Here is a 21,724-nt window from a genome sequence, read left to right as displayed (position 1 = left end):
TCTGTTCAAATATGTCTGAATTGGCCTAAAATGACTTTGAATAGTTTGTTTATTATATACTAAAGGCAAATGTGAAACAATCAGTACTCTTGAACATGATATAGAAATCCCACAAGGAAGATTGAGACTGAAGTCTATTTGTTTGGTACAATATGCTCCCAAAAAGTTCATTAGAGGCTAGTATATGCTCTTGAAGCTGTAACATCACCTAGGTTGAATTAGGACACCTAGATACTACTAGGCCAATTATGTGACATGATTATTTATTTGAATAGAACCCAGTCTTGTTGTTTATGTCACCAGACCCTTCTCCTTCTATTTCTGGTCCATGCTTGAGTCTTCAAAGAGGTCTAGTAACACTAAAGAAGTGATTGAATCCTGATATGCTCTCTGTTTGTTAAAATGGTTCATCAATCAATGAAATGAAACTACTTGAATCTCAGGGTTGATGTTCAGCTTGAAGCTTAAGTTTATAATGTTAATATGTCAAGTTCTTCAAAAATAATGTCAAAAAGGAATTCAAAGCAGCTTTCATGATTAAGATCCTAGGTTGAATTAATTGGAACTGTTAATTTGTGTCAATGTCAACTAGGTGTTTAGCTGGGATTTGATTTAAAGGCAGTGTTAAACTAATCTTAACCACAAAGTCAAAGTGGTTGTCACTGGGTGTGAGGATAAGGTAACGAGTTGAGAGTGCCTTGGGAGAGTAAAAGGTGAGCTTAGGCATGAACTAGAAGTAATGACCAGTGGAGCAATTGCTCCCTTTTTACTGAAAGCAAGATTTAGGAAAGGGTTAGGGAGGTGATGACCTCACCGTGTCCTCCTTCTCTTTCAGGACCCTGAGGTTCTCTTTTTCTCTTGAACCTCATTCCCATGGCTATGGGATACATAGAGGTCTTATGCTGGGTTGGGAGAATTTTAACCATGCTTGGAGAATCCTTTGAGATCTTATGCTATCAAAACCAAGTTATAATAAAGCATAGGGTCTATTACATTCTCGGTTATGGCTAGAGGATTAAAAACCTGTTACACCTTGAAAATTTCATGTCATCGCATAGTGAATGAACCAACGCGAGCTTAAGGATAATAGGAAGTTCTAAAGATTATAAGACGGATAATTAGTGGTTGTAGAATGTATACGTTAAAATCTTGAAGTTATGTGAATTGATGAGATAAGAATTGATAAGGCCAAGTGGAGTATAAGTGAGGTTTAGGAAAGGTTCCGTAAAATTTTGTGTTAAGGATTGTTTGGTATGGCTTTGAGGATGAGCATGGGGATGTTTAGATCATTAATGAAGAGATATATGAGTAGTACATGAAAAGTTGAGCAAGTCCTAAGAAGGACCCATAAGCCAAATATGGGCATAAGCCATCCAAAAGGGCGATTTAAGGAAACATTTTCGGATGATCTGACATTGGAGGGGCCAAAACGCAATTATAAGTTTGGCATTTGGAAAAACACTAAGAATGAAAGTTGTATATAATTGAAATAACTTTCCAAACTTAGGTCGTGGGCCCTCACGATATCGGGATCAAGAGTTATGACCTTTTTACTGACCAAAACGACGAGTACAACTTCGGAAGTAGCTGTGAGTTCCACAACCCGTGAAACTTTCCACGGACCATATACTGGTCCGTAGAATACCCAGCAGAGAAAATGACTGGACAGTGGTGAACCACGACCAGAACCACGAACCATATAATATTCCACGGACCGTGAAAGTGCCCGTGGAAGTCCCGACGAGCTGAACAAGTTCTGATTTTATATATGTGATCCCACTTCATTTATTTCATTCTCACACACTTATTCAACTCTCAAGACCTATAGAATGTTCCAAAAAAATCATATACAAGAAACCAAAGGAAATCCATGATCAAATACATCAAATCAACAAGAATCAAGAGTGTGAAACCCATTAAAGTCATCTAAGCCAAGAAATTTCAAAGGAAGTGAGTTAGGGTTTTTGGTGCGAGAAGAGTATTGCTACTCAAGGCTTGTTCCTACAATATCTAAGGTAAGTTTTAAGATATTGAGAAGTTGAAACACTTGAATTGTTGAAGAATATAGAAAATGGGTCATAAATGTGGGAATAGTGCTATTGTTGAGTAGTAGTTTGGAATGAAGCATAAATATGGACATGTTGTGATTGTAAGTAAAATATGAATGACATTTAGAACATGGAATGAGCATTATATGTGAAAGAACGTAATAGTGAATTATTACCATGATTATGGGGAAATTGAAGTGAAATTGTGAAATGTCAATAATATAGATGGATGACGAATGTTGTCTATTATGTTGTGAACGTTGTTATGAATGTTTGGGAGTTGATATAGAAAATGGGAAAAGTTGCATAAACAAAGGAAATGTTGCCCAAATCTTCCTAGAAATAGTAAGCACGTTTAAGTAACCGATTGGCTACCGTTCATGCGACTTCTCTTGAAGGTAGAAACGTGGGCATCGAAGGAGAACAAGCAAGTGATATATTAGTTAAAAGACAAAGGTATGTGAGGCTAGTCCTTTGTTTCTATGGCATGAATCCTATGGTATGATTTTCCTTCTTCTCTATGAATTCTCTATATCCCAGAAAACCAAGGGTCTATGATCATGATTAGTCAAAAGAGATAAGAGATGTGCTATGAGTTCGATAATGATGATGATGAGTTAAGTATAATGATTCTAGAGTTCATGGTATGATATTCCTATAATGCTAATGATATCGTACGTTGTATACACTCACCTCATACATCACTTCTTTCAAGGTGAGGCAGAATACCATAAGGCTAATGAAGTCATTTATTGTATACACTCACCTTACATACTATTTCCTTCAAGGTGATGCAGAGTACTATACAGTTAATGATGTCATTTATTGTATACACTCACCTTATATACTATTCCCTTCAAGGTGAGGCAGAATACTTATAAATGCTCCATAATGGAATCGGGGGTTCACGACCTCATGTCACCCCGACATATCCATAGTTGCTTTCAAGTTCTAAGGTATGTTTCAATGATAAAGGTATAATGATGCTAAGTCATGATAGGTCTATAAAATGATCAATAAAGTAAGCTGTAATATTCCAATGCTAAGTATGAATATGATGAATTACGATGAGTATATGAGGATATGATATTACACCATGCCTATATGGACGGGCAGACATACACACCACTATAGTGGGCAGCTTACATCCCGGACGCGGGAGGCCTGGACGCAGGTTAATTATTATCACACCGTACCTATATGGACGGGCAGCTTATACTTATACACTTATACATTATTGCATACATGAGATGATGATGATTATGAGTAAGTCAGTATGTGCTATTTCTTCTCTAAGTTACAGTCATATACAGTTGCTCCTTATTGAAGCTTCCCTTACCTCATTGATGTATCATTATTGTTTATGCCTCTCAAACTCTGTACAATATTCGTACTGACGTCCGTTTTCTTTGGACGCTGTGTTCATGCCCACAGGTAGACAGGGAGGTGATCCTGATCCAGATTCATAGGAGGTAGCGGCTGATTTGAGAGCACTCCATTGTTCGGAGGTGCTTGTGATTGATTTTTGTGTACATGTATATTTTGAGCATCACGGGGTCTTGTCCTGTCCTTATGTCTAGCACTCCAGTAGAGGCTCGGAGATACGCAATGTGGGTTACATGGTCTCACAAGGTTATCTCTATATAAATAGGTGTATATGTGTATATTATCATTTTGATAGCTGGGAGGCTTATGTATATAAAAGTGTTTATGTTCCCAAATGAAATATGATTTTCTTATGATTTGAGTATAATTTGATAAAAAAGCGTTAAATGAGTATGATAAGTAATACCCGTCGTTGCCCCTAGTTGGGTCATGACAAAAGTGGTATCAGAGCAGTTCAGTCCTAGGAAGTGTCTACGAGCCGTGTCTGGTAGAGTCTTGTTTATGGTGTATTGCGCGCCACGCTAATAAACAGGAGGCTACAGGGTATTTAGAAAAAATGACCATCTTTCTTCCTCAGGACCTGCACATGGTTTTCATCGACCTAGAAAAGGCTTACGACAAAGTGCCAAAAGAGGTTTTATGGAGATGCTTGGAGGCCAAATGTGTACCTGTAGCGTACACTAAGGCGATCAAGGACATGTATGAGGGAGCCAAGATCAGGGTAAGGACAGTGGGAGGAGACTCGGAGTACTTCCCAGTGGAGATGGGGTTGCCCCAAGGATCAGCTCTTAGCCCATTTTTATTTGCTCTAGTGATGGATTGTCTGACGCGGCGAATTCAAGGTGATGTGCCATGGTGCATGTTATTTGCAGATGACATAGTCTTGATCAATGAGACACGCAGCGGAGTGAACGCTAAGCTGGAGGTCTGGAGAAAAACTCTGGAGTCTAAAGGGTTCAAGTTGAGTAGGACCAAGACAGAGTACATGGAATGTAACTTCAGTGACGTGACACATGAGTCTGGCGTGGAAGTAAGGCTTGGTACCCAGGTCATCCCAAAGAAAAGAAGTTTCAAATATCCTGGGTCTATTATATAAGAAAATGGGAATATTGATGATGATGTATCACATCGTATTGGCGCAGGGTGGATGAAATAGAGGCTTGCTTCAGGAGTGCTGTGTGATAAGAAGGTGCCACTAAAACTTAAAGGCAGGTTCTACAAAGTGGTTGTGAGACCGACCTTGTTGTACGGGGCAGAGTGTTGGGCAGTCAAGAGCTCTCATGTCCAAAAGATGAAAGTTGCGGAAATGAGAATGCTGCGATGGATGTGTGGGCACACCAGGCGAGATAGGATTAGGAATGAAGATATATCCGGGAAGGATGAGGGAAGCGAGGTTAAGATGGTTTGGGCATGTGAGGAAGAGAGGCAGAGATGCTCCAGTGCGGAGGTGTGAGAGGTTAGCTATGGATGGTTTCAGAAGAGGTCGGGGTAGGCCGAAAAAGTATTGGGGAGAGGTGCTGAGATAGGACATGGCGCAGGTTCAGCTTACCGAGGACATGACCCTAGATAAGAGGTTTTGGAGGTCTCAGATTAGGGTAGAAGGCTAGTAGGTAGTCGTTGTTTCGATCTATAGTCTATTGCCCTTTGTTTCTTGCTACTATATGTGGTTTCTTGTACTTCGATTATCTTATTTATCTGTGGTAGCTACTGTTCCCTTTTTTTCAGACTGCTTTATTCTGACTTATTCGATTTCTTTAGTTTCATTTGTATTCCACTTTGAACTGCTTGTGCTTATCTAACATTTCTCGTTGTGATTTCTCTTGAGCCGAGGGTCTTTCAGAAATAGCCTCCCTGTCTTCCGAGATAGGGGTATGGTCTGCGTACACTTTACCCTCCCCAAACCTCACCTGTGGGATTTCACTGGGTATGTTGTTGTTGTTGTTGTTGTTGTTGTTGACCGTCTTTCTTCCTATGAGATCGTGCGATAGAACTGTGTATAAGATTTTATCCTCCCTAATAGGGTGTTGTGATTTCAGAAATGCCGCAAAAAGGAAAGGCTAAAGCCGCTCAGAAGGGCAAGACTGTGATGAAAAGGCAGGCAGAAAGAGAGCCGCCAATGAATGTAGATGAGGGTGAATCACATAATGAGGCCCCATCTAATGCTTCTTCTACTACACCTATTACCGAGGAACAAGAAGGGGCTTCAGCTCCAGCTCCTATGCCTCCAGTTCCTCCACCGGCTACTTTGGGTCAACAAATGACCGAAGCTATTCACTTATTGACACAGTTGGTTTCCGCTCAGGCACAGCGGCAGAATACGGGCCCAAGTGATCGGTCAGCTAGTACTAGAGCCCGTGATTTTATAAGTCTAAATCCTCCGGAGTTTTTTGGGTCAAAGCCGGATGAAGACCCTCAAGGTTTCATTGACGAGATGTTGAGGACATTGAAGATTATTCATGCCTCTGAGACTGAATCCGTTGTATTGGCATCGTATAGACTCCGAGATGTAGCGGTATTGTGGTATAATAATTGGATAGCATCGAGAAAACATAATACGCCACCTCCCGTTTGGCAAGAATTCGTGGATGCTTTCATTCGCCACTATTTGCCACCTGAGGTCCGCCGAGCTAAAGCGTATAGGTTCTTAAATTTGAAGAAAGGAAATATGAGTGCCCGAGAGTATAGCCTTCAATTTAATTCATTATCTAGGTATACCCCGACTATGGTGGCCAATATGGGAGAGCGGGTACATAGATTTGTGAGTGTCTTAGGGCCACATTTGTTCAAGGATTGTTTGACTGCTTCATTGCAAGATGGGATGGATATTTCTCGAATACAAGCCCATGCCCAGAATTTAGAAGGACAACGACATCCACAAAGAAATGATCATGATATTGATAGAAGGCAAAGAAAGAGGGCCAGATTTATGGGGGCAGGCAGTGATTATAGAGGGAGATCAAGGCAGACACATCCCAAACACTCAGTCCGGTCGATGACCAGTGCACCTCCTCGATTTACGGGTAGGAGATTTGATCACTCCTTTCCTTCAGGACAGGGTCAGGGAGCTCGAGAGCTTCGGGTTCCCAGTTTGGGGGTGATTATAGCCAGAGGAGACCCCCAGTACTGCAATGCAACCAGTGCGATAGGTTACATTCCGGACGGTGTCGCCAGGGTTTGGATGCTTGTTATGCCTACAGTCGGATTGGGCACATGATGCGAGATTGCTCGTCGATGAGTGGTAGATTTGGGGTCCAGCCCACGGGATCAGTGGCTGGCTCATCTTCAGTGCGCCCGAGAGGGCAGACTCCCCAGATGTCAACAGGTAGAGGTAGAGGAAGAGGGGGAGCATCTACTTCAGGTACCACTCAGCCCCGTGTGTATGCTTTAGCCGGACGACAGGATCTTGAGTCCTCCCCGGATGTGGTTACAGGTACATTATCTGTATTTTCCCATGATGTGTATGCATTGATAGATTCGAGTTCTATATTCTCTTATATTACTCCGTATGTTGCTGGTTGTATTGGGGTGAAACCTAAGCCAATTAAACCTTTCGAGGTATCTACTCCGGTTGGTGATCCCGTCATAGCAAGACAAGTGTATAAAAAATATGTAGTTGTGATATGTGATCGCCAGACCAAAGATGATTTAATTGAGCTGGAGATGCGAGATTTTGATGTCATTATGGGTATGGATTGGTTAGCATCGTGTTATGCTAGTGTTGATTGCCGAATGAAAGTGGTTCGATTTTGATTTCCGGGAGAGCTCGTGCTTGAATGGAAGGGTAACACAACATCTCCAAAAGGTAGGTTTATTTCCTACCTCAAGGCAAGAAAGATGATAGCCAAGGGCCATATTTATCATCTAGTTCGAGTTCATGACACCGAAGCAAAGTCACCAATTTTCCAATCCGTTCCGGTAGTGAATGAATTTCCGGATGTATTTCCAGATGAACTTCCAGGTCTTCCTCCAGAAAGAGAAATTGACTTTGCTATTGATGTGTTGCCGGACACAAAGCCTATTTCTATTCCTCCTTATTGGATGGCTCCGGCAGAATTGAAGGAGATAAAGGCACAGTTGAAAGATTTGCTTGAGAAGGGGTTTATTAGACCCAGTTCATCACCGTGGGGAGCCCCAGTTTTGTTTGTGAGAAAGAAAGATGGTTCCCTCCGAATGTGCATCAATTATAGGCAATTGAACAAGGTGACGATAAAGAACAAATATCCTCTCCCATGGATTGATGATTTATTTGATCAACTACAGGGTGCCAAGTGGTTTTCTATAATAGACTTGAGATCGGGTTATCATCAGGTGAGAGTTAGAGAAGCGGATATTCCTAAAACAGCTTTCAGAACGACATATGGTCATTATGAATTCCGGGTGTGTCGTTTGGGTTTACTAATGCTCCGGCAGTGTTCATGAATTTAATGAACAATGTATTCAGGCCACTCTTGGATTTATTCGTGATAGTATTCATTGACGATATTTTGATATACTCTCGTATAGAATCAGAGCATGCAGATCACTTACGTATTGTTCTTGGAATTCTTCGAGCCCGAGAATTGTATGCAAAATTTTCAAAGTGCAAGTTTTGGCTGAATTCTGTAACATTTCTGGGCCATGTAATTTCAGATGATGGCATTCGAGTCGACACTCAGAAAATTGGAGCGGTGAAGACTTGGCCAAGGCCTAAGACGCCTACAGAGGTCCGTAGTTTTCTGGGTTTGGCATGTTACTACAGAAGATTCGTAGAGGGATTTTCGTCTATTTCAGCCCCATTGACAAAGCTAACCCAGAAGTCAGCTAAATTTCAATGGGATGATGCTTGTGAACGCAGCCTCCAAGAGTTGAAGGACAGATTAACCTCAGCTCCAGTCTTAACACTTCCAGAATGGTCAATTGGTTATGTTGTGTACTGTGATGCTTCCGGTGTTGGGTTAGGATGCGTGTTAATGCAGCACGGTAAAGTCATTGCTTATGCTTCGAGATAGCTACGGAAACATGAAAAGAACTATCCAACTCATGATCTCGAATTGGCTGTGGTTATTCATGCGTTGAAAATATGGAGACATTACATGTATGGCGTGCTTGTTGACATCATACAGATCACAAGAGCCTTCAGTACATTTTCAAACAGAAGGAGTTAAATCTGTGACAGAGACGGTGGTTAGAGTTGTTGAAAGATTACGATGTGAATATTTTATACCACCCGGAAAAGCCAATGTAGTAGCTGATGTGCTTAGCCGCAGATCAATGGGTAGCCTATGTGAAGTTCCACCAGAAAAGATATAAATGACTCATGAGCTTCACCAGCTAGCTAATCTTGGAGTGCGCGTAATTGATTCGGGTAGTGCAGGGATTGGTATTAATGATCCCACAGTTTCATCTCTGAATATAGAAGTGAAAGAGTATCAGTAAGAAGATCCTCAGCTGAGCCATTATAGATATGTATCTCACAAAAATGAGAAATCCCCATTTGATGTTTCCATGGAGGGAATTCTCAGATATCCAGGAAGGCTGTGTGTGCCGAATATGGCAGAATTGCGCTGACGAATTCTGGAAGAAGCTCACTATTCTCGGTATTCTATTCACCCAGGTGCAACAAAGATGTATCATGATCTCAAAATGATATATGGACGGGATGGCATGAAGAGAGACATAGCAGAATTTTTAGCCCAATGTCCAAATTAAGATCGAACATCAAAAGCCGGGATGGTTATTGCAAGCAATGAAAATCCCTACATGGAAATGGGAAGTGATCAACATGGATTTTATTGTAGGGCTACCTCATCCCCGAGGCAAGTATAATTCTATATGGGTGATCGTGGACAGACTCACAAAAGCAGCTCATTTTTCTCCAGTCAGAACCACATATTCGGCTGAAGATTATGCAAGGTTGTATCTCAAAGAAATTGTGCGACTCCATGGTATTCCACTATCCATTATTACAGATAGAGTAGCCCAATTTACAGCCAAGTTCTGGAAGTCCTTTCAAGAAGGTCTAGGTACTCAGGTGAAACTTAGCACGACATTTCATCCGCAGACAGATGGGCAGGCCGAACGTACTATTCAGACTTTAGAGGATATGCTAAGAGTGTGTGTTTTAGACTTTGGTGGTAGTTGGGATGATCATTTACCTTTGATTGAGTTTGCATATAACAACAGCTACCATTCCAGTATCCAAATGGCTCCGAATGAAGCTTTATATGGAAGAAAGTGCAGATCTCCAATTGGATGGTTTGAAACAGGAGAAGTACAGTTGATAGGCCCTGAATTGATTCAGTAAGCGGTAGAAAAAGTCAAGGTAATCCGAGATCGATTGTTGACGGCCCAAAGTCGCCAAAAATGTTATGTAGACAACCGCCGGCGAGACCTGGAATTTCAGGTTGGTGATTGGGTATTTTTGAAAGTGTCGCCAATGAAAGGGGTGATGAGATTTGGCAAGAAAGGAAAGTTAAGTCCTCGATACATTGGACCTTATAAAATTATCGGCAAGGTAGGTCATGTAGCCTACGAGTTGGACTTACCTTCAGAGCTTCAATCAGTCCATCCAGTCTTCCATGTCTCAATGCTCCGCAAGTGTGTCGGAGATCCCACAAAAATTGTTCCAATAGATGATGTACAAGTGACAGAAAAGCTAGCATATAAAGAAGTGTCTATTGCCATCTTAGACAGGCAAGTACGAAGACATCGAAATAAGGAGGTAGCTTCAGTCAACCTGTTGTGGCGAAACAACAACCGAGAAGAAATGACGTGGGAAGCCAGGGAGAGTATGAAGTCCAAGTACCCGTGCTTATTCCAACCCCCTGAAGACATTCAAGATGAAACACCAACATTATAAGGTATGTATGCTTACTTTTCATGCTTTTGGTCGTGTGTGGCCAATTAATAGTTCTATTGTGTTGTGGCCCTGTGAGGCACTATTATTGTGGGATGTTATGATAGGATGGTAGCGCCATATTACAGGGGAAACTCTGGAGAAATTTTTGAAGAATTCCCGAGTGTTAAACATTCGAGGATGAATGCTCAAAAAGGGGGGAAGAATGTTACAGGTCGTCGCATAGTGAATGAACAAACACGAGCTTAAGGATAATAGGAAGTTCTTAAGATTATAAGATGGATAATTAGTTGTTGTAGAATGCATACGTTAAGATCTTGAAGTTATGTGAATTGATGAGATAAGAATTGATAAGGACAAGTGGAGTATAAGTGAGGTTTAGGAAAGGTTCCGTAAAATTTTGTGTTAAGGATTGTTTGGTATGGCTTTTAGGATGAGTATAGGGATGTTTAGATCATTAATGAATAGATATATGAGTAGTGCATGGAAATTTGGGCAAGTCCTAAGAAGGACCCATAAGCCAAATATGGCATTAGCCATCCAAAAGGGCGATTTAAGGAAACATTTTCGGATGATCTGACGTTGGAGGGGCCAAAACACCATTATAAGTTTGGAATTTGGAAAAACACTAAGAATGAAAGTTGTATATAATTGAAATAACTTTCGAAAAATAGGTCGTGGGCCCTCACACGATATCAGGATCAAGAGTTATGACCTTTTTACTGAACGAAACGACGAGAACAACTTCAGAAGCAACTGTGAGTTCCACGACCCGTGAAACTTTCCACAGACCTTATACTGGTCCGTGGAATACCCAGAAGAGAAGATGACTGACCAGTGGTGAACCACGACCAGAACCATGAACCATATAATATTCCACGGACCGTGAAAGTGTCCGTGGAAGTCCCGACGAGCTGAACAAGTTCTGATTTTATATATGTGATCCCACTTCATTTATTTCATTCTCACACACTTGTTCATCTCTCAAGAACTCTAGAATGTTCCACAAACATCATATACAAGTAACCAAAGGAAATCCATGATCAAATACATCATATCAACAAGAATCAAGAGTGTGAAACCCATTAACGTCATCTAAGCCAAGAAATTTCAAAGGAAGTGAGTTAGGGTTTTTGGTGCGAGAAGAGTATTGCTACTCAAGGCTTGTTCCTACAATATCTAAGGTAAGTTTTATGATATTCTCCTGATGTTTAAGATATTGAGAAATTGAAACACTTGAATTGTTGAAGAATATAGAAAACGTGTCATAAATGTGGGAATAGTGCTATTGTTGAGTAGTAGTTTGGAATGAAACATAAATATGGACATGTTGTGATTGTAAGTAGATTATGAATGACATTTAGAACATGAAATGATCATTATACGTGAAAGAACGTAATAGTGAATTATGACCATGATTATGGGGAAATTGAAGTGAAATTGTGAAATGTGAATAATATAGATGGATGACGAATGTTGTCTATTATGTTGTGAACGTTGTTATGAATGTTTGGGAGTTGATATAGAAAATGGGAAAAGTTGCATAAACAAAGGAAATGCTGCCCAAATCTTCCTAGAAATAGTAAGCACGTTTAAGTAACCGATTGGCTAACGTTCATGCGACTTCTCTTGAAAGTAGAAACGTGGGCATCGAAGGAGAACAAGCAAATGATATATTAGTTAAACGAAAAAGGTATGTGAGGCTAGTCCTTTGTTTCTATGGCATGAATCCTATGGTATGATTTTCCTTCTTCTCTATGAATTCTCTATATCCCAGAAAGCCAAGGGTCTATGATCATGAATAGCCAAAAGAGATAAGAGATGTGCTATGAGTTCGATAATGATGATGATGAGTTAAGTATAAAGATTCTAGAGTTCATGATACGATATTCCTATAATACTAATGATATCGTACGTTGTATACACTCACCTCATACATCACTTCTTTCAAGGTGAGGCACAATACCATAAGGCTAATGAAGTCATTTATTGTATACACTCACCTTACGTACTATTTCCTTCAAGGTGAGGCAGAGTACTATACAGTTAATGATGTCATTTATTGTATACACTCACCTTATATATGTCACGACCCAACCCCGTAGGCCGTGACTAGTGCCCGAACTGGGCACCCGAACACACTCATCAAATCCGAATCACATACAAATAGCGTATACGGGCACAAATATCACACACTGCCTCAAATTATATCAAACTGTCTCAGACACATTTCAAACACAACCATATATGTACATATATATCAGAAGCCGACAAGGCTATGAAATGGCGCAACGGCCCAAAACATATACAAATGCACGCCGACAAGGAGGCCATGGCGAATGGGATCATACAAACACACCTGTACAGAAGTAGGCACAACCCACATATACATCTACAAACCTCTAAACAGACCAACCGAATCACATAGCGGGACAGGGCCCCGCCGTACACCTGAACAAATACATACATATGTAGCGAACGAAGATATATACCAAAATGTAGGCTCCAGAATAAGAGAAGCACTCCAAATAGCAAAAGAGGGTGTCCTAAACTGGTGGATCACCAAACTGTGCGTTTGTACCTGCCCGCATGAAACACAGCCCCCCGAAGAAAGGGGGTCAGTACGAAATATGTACTGAGTATGCAAAGCAGAAGATACAGAAAACAAATCTGAGGCATAAACGAAATAGAAGTACAGAACATAAGTGCAAACCCAAAATATCAAAATGTTTACTCTCAAAATATAAGTCATGCATAGGGCACAGAGAATATGGTCACCCGCCTGTCGATGGCGCCATAACACCAGAAGGTTTCAAATCTCCGTATCCCCGTCACACATCATCACAACATATCATAAGCCATATCACAGCATAACTCCATAAACGGAACCCGGCCCTATGGCGAGGTCTCGGGAACCGTAACACAGCATACTGCCGAATATATCATAGTGCGCACGATCACAAAACCGGCCCGGGAACCGGCGAATGATATCAGAATAATGGGCACGAGAAGAGTAGTGCGGAAACTAATGCAATTTATATATCAAAACATTTATGAAACTGGACATAATCATATGACAACCCGTTAGGCAAACTAGTCCGGGCAACTGATTAATACGGAGTTTATCTCACAAAAGTACTTCTGAAATCGTATTCATAGTTCAAAATGTACATCAGAATATCATAGAGTAATCAAACATTATTCTTTAATAGCTAAAGTCATAAGCAAAAGTCTCTTTTCGATATCGACCAAAGTTAAGCCAATTAGGGCAACGAAGGAGACTCGGGGCTAGAGGGCCCACCTCGGTCCTAGTAGAGGTGGCGTACAAATTTTACAGACATTTGACCTTATGGAATCAACCATGAAAGCTTAGGGTGATTCGATCATGTTTACGAAAGTTATGAATGTTCGAACATTTCTCTTCAACAAAGCATAAGTTTCTAATTCAATTTCACTAAATAGAATAGTGCTAAAAGTAAACTCGGATTTCTATGAATAGAATGATCCCCGAGGTTCAAACTCAAACCTAGTACATCTAGGACATGCCAAGAGAAGAAAAGGGATAGCTTTACATACCTCGCTTGCGCCTTACGCTCGTCCAAACTCAATGCCCGTTTCGTCCAAAATCTACAATCGGTCATAGTTGTCAAATATAAGTTTCATGCTTTTAGAATTTCAAGTCTTAAATTCATATTGTCTACCGAAATTTCGGCAGCATTTCCCCTATAAATTCAACGTCCCCGAGAATCATCTCGGCCCAAAATTTCAACAACAACAACACCACAATACCAAGAGCATCAACAATCATCACAAAACGCACTATAACATAAATAGTCCTCTTTTCTACATAAGGCGACAATTTCCATTCTAATTTCACAATATCAAGCTAATATCAACATTCTCATATTCATTCACTAACTCAAGGTTATTCAAACATAATTCAATAACACTCCAATCAATACCCAAGGACTTAAACAATCCCGCCAATTCCATATTCTATCCGAAACTTCAACGAATGCAACAACACTATCAACTCGCATTGTTTTCTTCCAAATTCATTAACAACAACCATAATTCACATTTAGAATCTCACTCTCACCATGATATACAAATCATATAAAAATCACATAATTTCCCATAATAACATACAACCAATTTCCATGCCAACTTAATCCATTTTACCTTCATTTACCTTGTAAGGGTCACAACAACACAACTAACATACTAAACAAAATTAATCCATTTCCATTCTACCTCCCTACACCACACGACTACATTCCATATTTCCAACCTCAATCAAATTTATCCCACTTTCATTTCCAATATGAATTGCACCATAACCACAACTAGAATAATACATAAAATTCAACTCATCTTAACTACACAACAATACACACACACGGCCACATGGACACATGCACACCCATTTTGCAAACTTCCATATTTCCATAAATTCTACTCATTTCCACATACCACAACATAAACAAACCTTCACAACATGATAAAAAGGAATTAATTCTTACCTTTTCTCTTCAACTTCTTCACTTGACCAAAGTGCGGAAACGATGAAACGGATGAATTATCTTCCGAAATAATTACACCACGTTGAAGAGGACCCTTGAATTAGTGGGAATACCACAAGAAAATAATTTTTGGAACAAGATTTAAAGTACCTAATTTCCAAGGGTCTTGGCCGAATAGCCCCTTTCTCTTGCTCTTCATCTTTTGTTTTCTCCTTATCTAACTTTTCTTGAAGTTTCTAAAAGATAAGGTCCCTTATATAATTTATCACATGGACAAATTTATCTTTTCCATGGGTTGGGCTAGCATGGCCGGCCACCCCTAGTGGAATTGGGCCTCATTTTTCTCTTTTATTTGAGCCCAACAATTTAAGGATCTTATTTGCAATTCCCGAAACAAATTTCCAAAATTCCAAATTTTACCCTTGGCCTTCCTCCGTATTTCCGCAACAATATTACTCATAAATATCACACACATATGTTAGATAAAATAAACATAGCCTTATTTCTTTCAAGTCTAACTCATTTCTAATTTTTCGAATGCACAAATCACGGGATATAACAATATACTATTCCCTTCAAGGTGAGGCAGAATACTTATAAATGCTCCATAATGGAATCGGGGGTTCACGACCTCATGTCACCCCGACATATCCATAGTTGCTTTCAAGTTCTAACTTATGTTTCAATGATAAAGGTATAATGATGCTAAGTCATGATAGGTCTATAAAATGATCAACAAAGTAAGTTGTAATATGCCTATGCTAATTATGAATATGATGAATTACGATGAGTATATGAGGATATGAGGATATGATATTACACCGTGCCTATATGGACGGGCAGACATACACACCACTATAGTGGGCAGCTTATATCCCGGACGCGAGAGGCCTGGACGCAGGTTAATTATTATCACACCGTACCTATATGGACGGACAACTTATACTTATACACTTATACATTATTGCATACATGAGATGATGATGATTATGAGTAAGTCAGTATGTGCTATTTCTTCTATAAGTTACAGTCATATACAGTTGCTCCTTATTGATGCTTCCCTTACCTCATTGATGTATCATTATTGTTTATGCCTCTCATACTCAGTACAATATTCGTACTGACTTTCTTTGGACGCTGTGTTCATACCCAGAGGTAGACAGGGAGGTGATCCTGATCCAGATTCATAGGAGCTAGCGGCTGATTTTAGAGCACTCCATTGTTCGGAGGTGCTTGTGATTATTCTTTTGTGTACATGTATATTTTGGGCATGACGGGGTCTTGTCCCGTCCTTGTGTCTAGCACTCCAGTAGAGGCTCGTAGATACGCAGTGTGGGTTATATGGTCTCACAAGGTTACCTCTATATATATAGGTGTATATGTGTATATTATCATTTTGATAGCCGGGAGGCTTATGTATATAAAAGTGTTTATGTTCCCAAATGAAATATGATTTTCTTCTGATTTGAGTATAATTTGATAAAAAAGCGTTAAATGAGTATGATAAGTAATTGGACGAGCGGTGCTCGGTGGTTAGCCCCGGGTACCCGTCACGGCCCCTAGTTAGGTCGTGACAAAACCATTTCATGACTGAATCTCTAGGCTAAGCTAACTGTAAGGCCAATTTGGTGTCACTGACTAGGAATTTAACTTGCTTGGATGATAAGAAGATCAAGCAACTTGTGTGCATATGCCAAAGCATAAGTCACTTGGATTGATAAGCCTTTTTAAAGGCATCTTAGGATGGGGATTGAGAAGAGTCAAGTATAACCTGGTTCATATTATCTTTCCCCTAAATAAAAGGTGTCATGACATGCCTTTGGGTCTATGGGATTGTGTTTGGTCAGGTTCATGCATGTGGACTGCTATTTGTTTTTATTGGATCAAAGGTTGTAATAAAAAATGATTTTTTTAAGTGATTAAATATGACTAGCACAGTTAAAAGAGAGGAACTGCCCATTTAGGATCACCAATTCCTAGAAATAAGGAAAAGAATTGGATAGGTTGAAATCTAAAAACTTTTAATTTTAAATAAAATGTTGAGTCTAAGGCCTTTGATCTATTTGAATACCTTGTGTTATCCCTCCTCTTTAAAAATCTATTTGAAACTGGATGTCACGGTTGTTTCTTTTCTTTCTTTCACTTACCTAGGTCATAGTGTATATGTATCCTATATATCTTTTATGTGTACTTTCCCCTATGCTATTGACTTTAACTGAAGCCAAAAGGGGTCATCCCTGTACTGTCTACAGTCTCTTGAACTTGTTAAAATCCTATCTTGTCTGTGGTATTTCTGCTTGTTTTATTATAAGCTTCATACTTTCTTTGTTCTATTGATATGATGAGCTCTTTGCCATGGCTGTTGTTTTCTCCTTGTTCGGGTTTGATTCATTGAGTGAATATCCACCTTCTATTTGACATTGTCCAGAATTGTGAATAGTGGAGGAGCATAGTGTAACGCCCCAAACTGAGGAGTCGTGACGAGTGCCCGACCTCTCCTGATCAAGCACTCATACCTTTGTACCTGAACTCACCAAACATTATGGTGGCCCTTATATGACTTTTATCTGAATTATACACTTCTGTAATAACAACACAACTAACTCTGCACCAAGAATTCATAATCATCATTTACATATATGTACAGAAAATAACACTGTAAGCCGACTAGGCCGCTACATATGTCGTATAATGGAATAAAAACTGACAAGGCTATCTAACTTTCTAACTACATACAGATGTCTATAGAACTCTAATGGAATATAAACTATAGGACGGACGGTACAAGGTCTCATCATACTCATGTGTACATATCAAAATATCATACCAAAAGACTACGGCTCCAAACCAAGTGGAGTGCACTGACTGCAGCTGAGAGAAAATCCTACTGCGCTGGGCTGCTCGCCTGAACACCTGAACCTGCGGGCATGAACACATCCACAAGAGGGGATATCAGTACGAATAATGTACTGAGTATGTAAGGCATGAATAACAACATAATATAGATATGAAAGGTAACATGGAATAAGAGAGATAACCTGTATATCTGGATGCCTCATAAGACGGATGTCATGCATGCTTAGCTTTAAAAAAAATTCATACATACGTATATATATATATAATATCATCATCATAACGTACCCGGTATTTTTAGGACTCGGTGTGTAACGTACCCGGCCCTTTCGGGACTCGGTGTGTAACGTACCGACCCTTTTGAGACTCGGTGTGTAATACCAGCTAATCATTGGTTGCACAATAGGTGTCGTCGCCGGCCGACAATACCGTTGCTCGGTGTGAGAAAATACATACATATATATATATATATATATAACGCATGCATGAGAGCCAAATAAAAGCTATAAATACATCGGAGTGACTTAAGGTTGGTAACCTCTGATTTATATTATGGAACAATCATCATCGCTATATCTCACCTTGAAGGAACAATTATTATAAAGTGAGATCAACAACAATGCATAAAATCGAGAAAATCATGAAATAAGCCCAATAATATCATAATAGCATTAAAATCATATGCTTTGGAATTTCTAGAATTAAAATCATCATCATCATGATCATCATAGAAGCCATCTCATCTTTAGTATCATAAGAAGCTTCTAGGAATCATGAACTTCTAACTTTTGGATGTAAAAAGGTCATGGAAAGACATATGGAATCATAACATAGGAATCATGCCTTTTGAAAGAAAGGGACTAGCCTTAACATGCCTTTTGGTCTCCTTAACTACTCAACGTTTATCCTTCCAAGCTCGTAAATCTACATATAAACCATTCATACTATTGTTAGGCTCATTGTCACATGCTTATCTTAAGCCTTCAATTTAAATCCATTTAGAACCTGCCGAAATTTGGGCAGCATCTCTCCTGTTTATATGCCTAGCCTAAAATCATAATATCAATAACCAACCACAACAATACCAATACCAACATCAACAACATCATTATCGATACCAATATATTCCCTAAAAAATCCCACGCGATATTTTCAAAATTTCTCAACTAGCCAACTTGTACTATGACTATTTAATAACTTTATCTCTGCAAATAAATCGGAATTAATATTAATAAGGAGAGATTCATACCTTATTCTCACTAGATCCGCAAGAGCTTTAATATTTTCTTTGAATCTAAGCCAACTCCGTCGCAAAACAATACTATAACCGCAACTACACGTTACCCGAGCCTCGATTAATACTCCGTCACTTTAATCTGCTCACTAATTACCTCTCAATGTTTCTTGGAAGCTCTCATATGTTTTTGGATGAAGATGAGTGGAGAAAATGAGGTTTAGGGTCAGATTTTGCCTTTAAATATCTTCTAGAGGTCGGTTGCACCGACCTAGAATTTCCCTCTGTGCGTTCGCGCACTGTAGCAGCGCGTGACACTGTGCGTTCGCACACGGCAGTCCCTGCTCCGCCCCCCTAACTTGTAAAGTCCATAATTCTCTAATCCGACGTTGTATCGACAAACGGTTTATTGCATTGGAAACTAGACTTCCAGAACTTCAATTTAGGCTTTTGCTTTACCTCAAACCTCCTCATATAATAAAATATATTCTTCCTCCATGTAGGGCCAAAATTACCCCTCATATTTTCTCCAAAATCCAGCAAACTTAATTTCCTTGGTTCACTTGCCCTCCAATCCTTCCGTAACTTATTATATGAACTTAAACCCTCATAATCATAAGATTGGCGCATATAATCTCATGTATTCTTGAAGGTAACTCCAGCGCCCATACTTAAAACAATCAACACATATAAATCTCAACGTATAAAACTACGGGGTGTAACATAGGTAGACTCCTGTGTTTTCCATTTGATAATAGCTTACCTGTGTGAATAGTCTGGCCTATATCTAGTTTAGTTGGGCTGGGTTTGCGCTGGGTTTGGTTTGAAGATGAGATATCTTTGATTTGCTAAATGTAAGTATGGGACTTAGAACCTGTTATGAGGCTTAGTATACATAGAATATACACCGGGTTATTACCAAAGAAAAAGGTATACACACATGGTATACACAACATGTGTGCATATCATAGGCATATTGAGTGTATATCAACAAGAAGGGTAATCATATATAGGTTATATATTCATTGAATAAGTATCAAGAGATAGGAATTCCATCAGGCATTAATCTTTAACTCAGTTTCATTTTACAAGATAGATGGGCCTAGCCTAATTCAGATTTAATTAAGAGTGGACCAGATTTCATTAAGTCCCAAAAAGTAAGAGAAAAATTGGGGTGACTCTGTTTTGGTTTATCACATGATTAAGTGCTTTGCTGCTGTTTTGTTTATCTTATATTTACATGTTGCAGTATCTGTTCTGGTTCCATTTCTATGACCATGAGTTTGGCATTGGCCATTATTCATCTTATGTCCACACACTGCAGTTTGTTTGAATTACTCTATATCATGTGTCTTTGGAATGCTTTTTGTTCACATTATACCTGTTGGTTCCAGTGTGGTTTGTAATTACATTATATCCACACATGTTGATCTATACCATACTTATGCATGATTATCGGATTTTGATTTATTCTATGGCTATACTGGTTTGGGGAGCAGAGGTGATTTAGGGCCTGATCTTAGCCATTCCCCGATGTTCTACCATGGCTGAGGTTCATGAAACCCCTTGGATCTTATGTGGCATCGGGGATACGGATGGTGACGACTTTCCCCTTTTGACTGCCTAAATCTCTGTCAGTGTAGTCCAATAGCATATAATCGAATACTTTAGTCGTGTAACTTGTATAATCTGATATATATATTGTGTGTGTGTGTGTGGGTGTGCATATTTATACATGTGATAAGTTCACTAAATATAAACTAATCGGGGTTCTTTGTTTCTTTTCTTCTCCAACACTGCATGGTCATTTGGGCCGAGTCACATACCAACTTGTTGGGCTAAGGCCCAACAGGCAATTCTTTTGAGTCACGATCGAGCCCAGCGAAGAAATATATATATATATATATTAAATGCGTAGAAGGCCCAACCATGGGTGAAAATGGCCAACTAGAGGCTTGATACGCTCCTAGCCTACCCTTCACTCTATTTATTTGTATAAGTTATACTTTTTTCTTTTAATTGTAAAGTTGTTGTATTTATACTTGTAAAAAATCTGTAAAAAAAAACAAAACTCATATATATTGTTGGAATCATTATGATTATGAATTAGTTATCTTAGGACAATGGTTCCTACGCCGTTTAGCTCGACTTTAGGTCCCTGCACAATTTTCAAACCCGAGCTTAGTATAAACGAATTTTGAAAGTAAAAATGGCTAAGTAAATAAATCATACAAGTTAAATAAAGAGGATAAAAGGGGGATCACATCATTATGGAACATTATCACAGTTTTCTTGAATAAACCAGATTAACGTTCCAAACCAAAAGAACATTTCCTTTAAACTCAATTGTTTCCTAAAACAAATTAAACAAAAAATCAGACCTAGCCCAGTTGAAAAAACGAGAATTTTGGGCTAAGGCCCAATTAAAACCACATCGTTTTGAACTACACTTAACAAATTTTAAGAAAAGGAATGACTATTTTGGGCCTAGCCCTGTAGATAAAAGCAAGAACTTTAGGGCTGGGCCCAACTGAAAAACCAACACTTCTTCCTAGACTACACTTGATTAATTTTTAGGAATGAGAAATAAATGAAAATTTGGGCCAAGCCGACGTGAAAAAATGCAACTTCTTTTACAAGTATTAAGGCCTTAAGCTTAAATTCAAGGACAAAGAAAAAGATCAGTTTTTATGTATATTTATAGTAAAAGCAAAACCTCTCATATATATACACAAGTTAAAACCCGTGTAGATCATTCGTAAAAATATGAAAGTTTTAGATAGGGTGTTCTAAAACGTATTAAACGGATTGACCCGAGCCAGTATGAGTCCAGCATGAACGAAAC

Source organism: Lycium barbarum, chromosome 5, assembly GCF_019175385.1.
Source record: "Lycium barbarum isolate Lr01 chromosome 5, ASM1917538v2, whole genome shotgun sequence".
Classification (NCBI taxonomy): domain Eukaryota; kingdom Viridiplantae; phylum Streptophyta; class Magnoliopsida; order Solanales; family Solanaceae; genus Lycium; species Lycium barbarum.
This window is presented reverse-complemented; position numbering follows the sequence as displayed.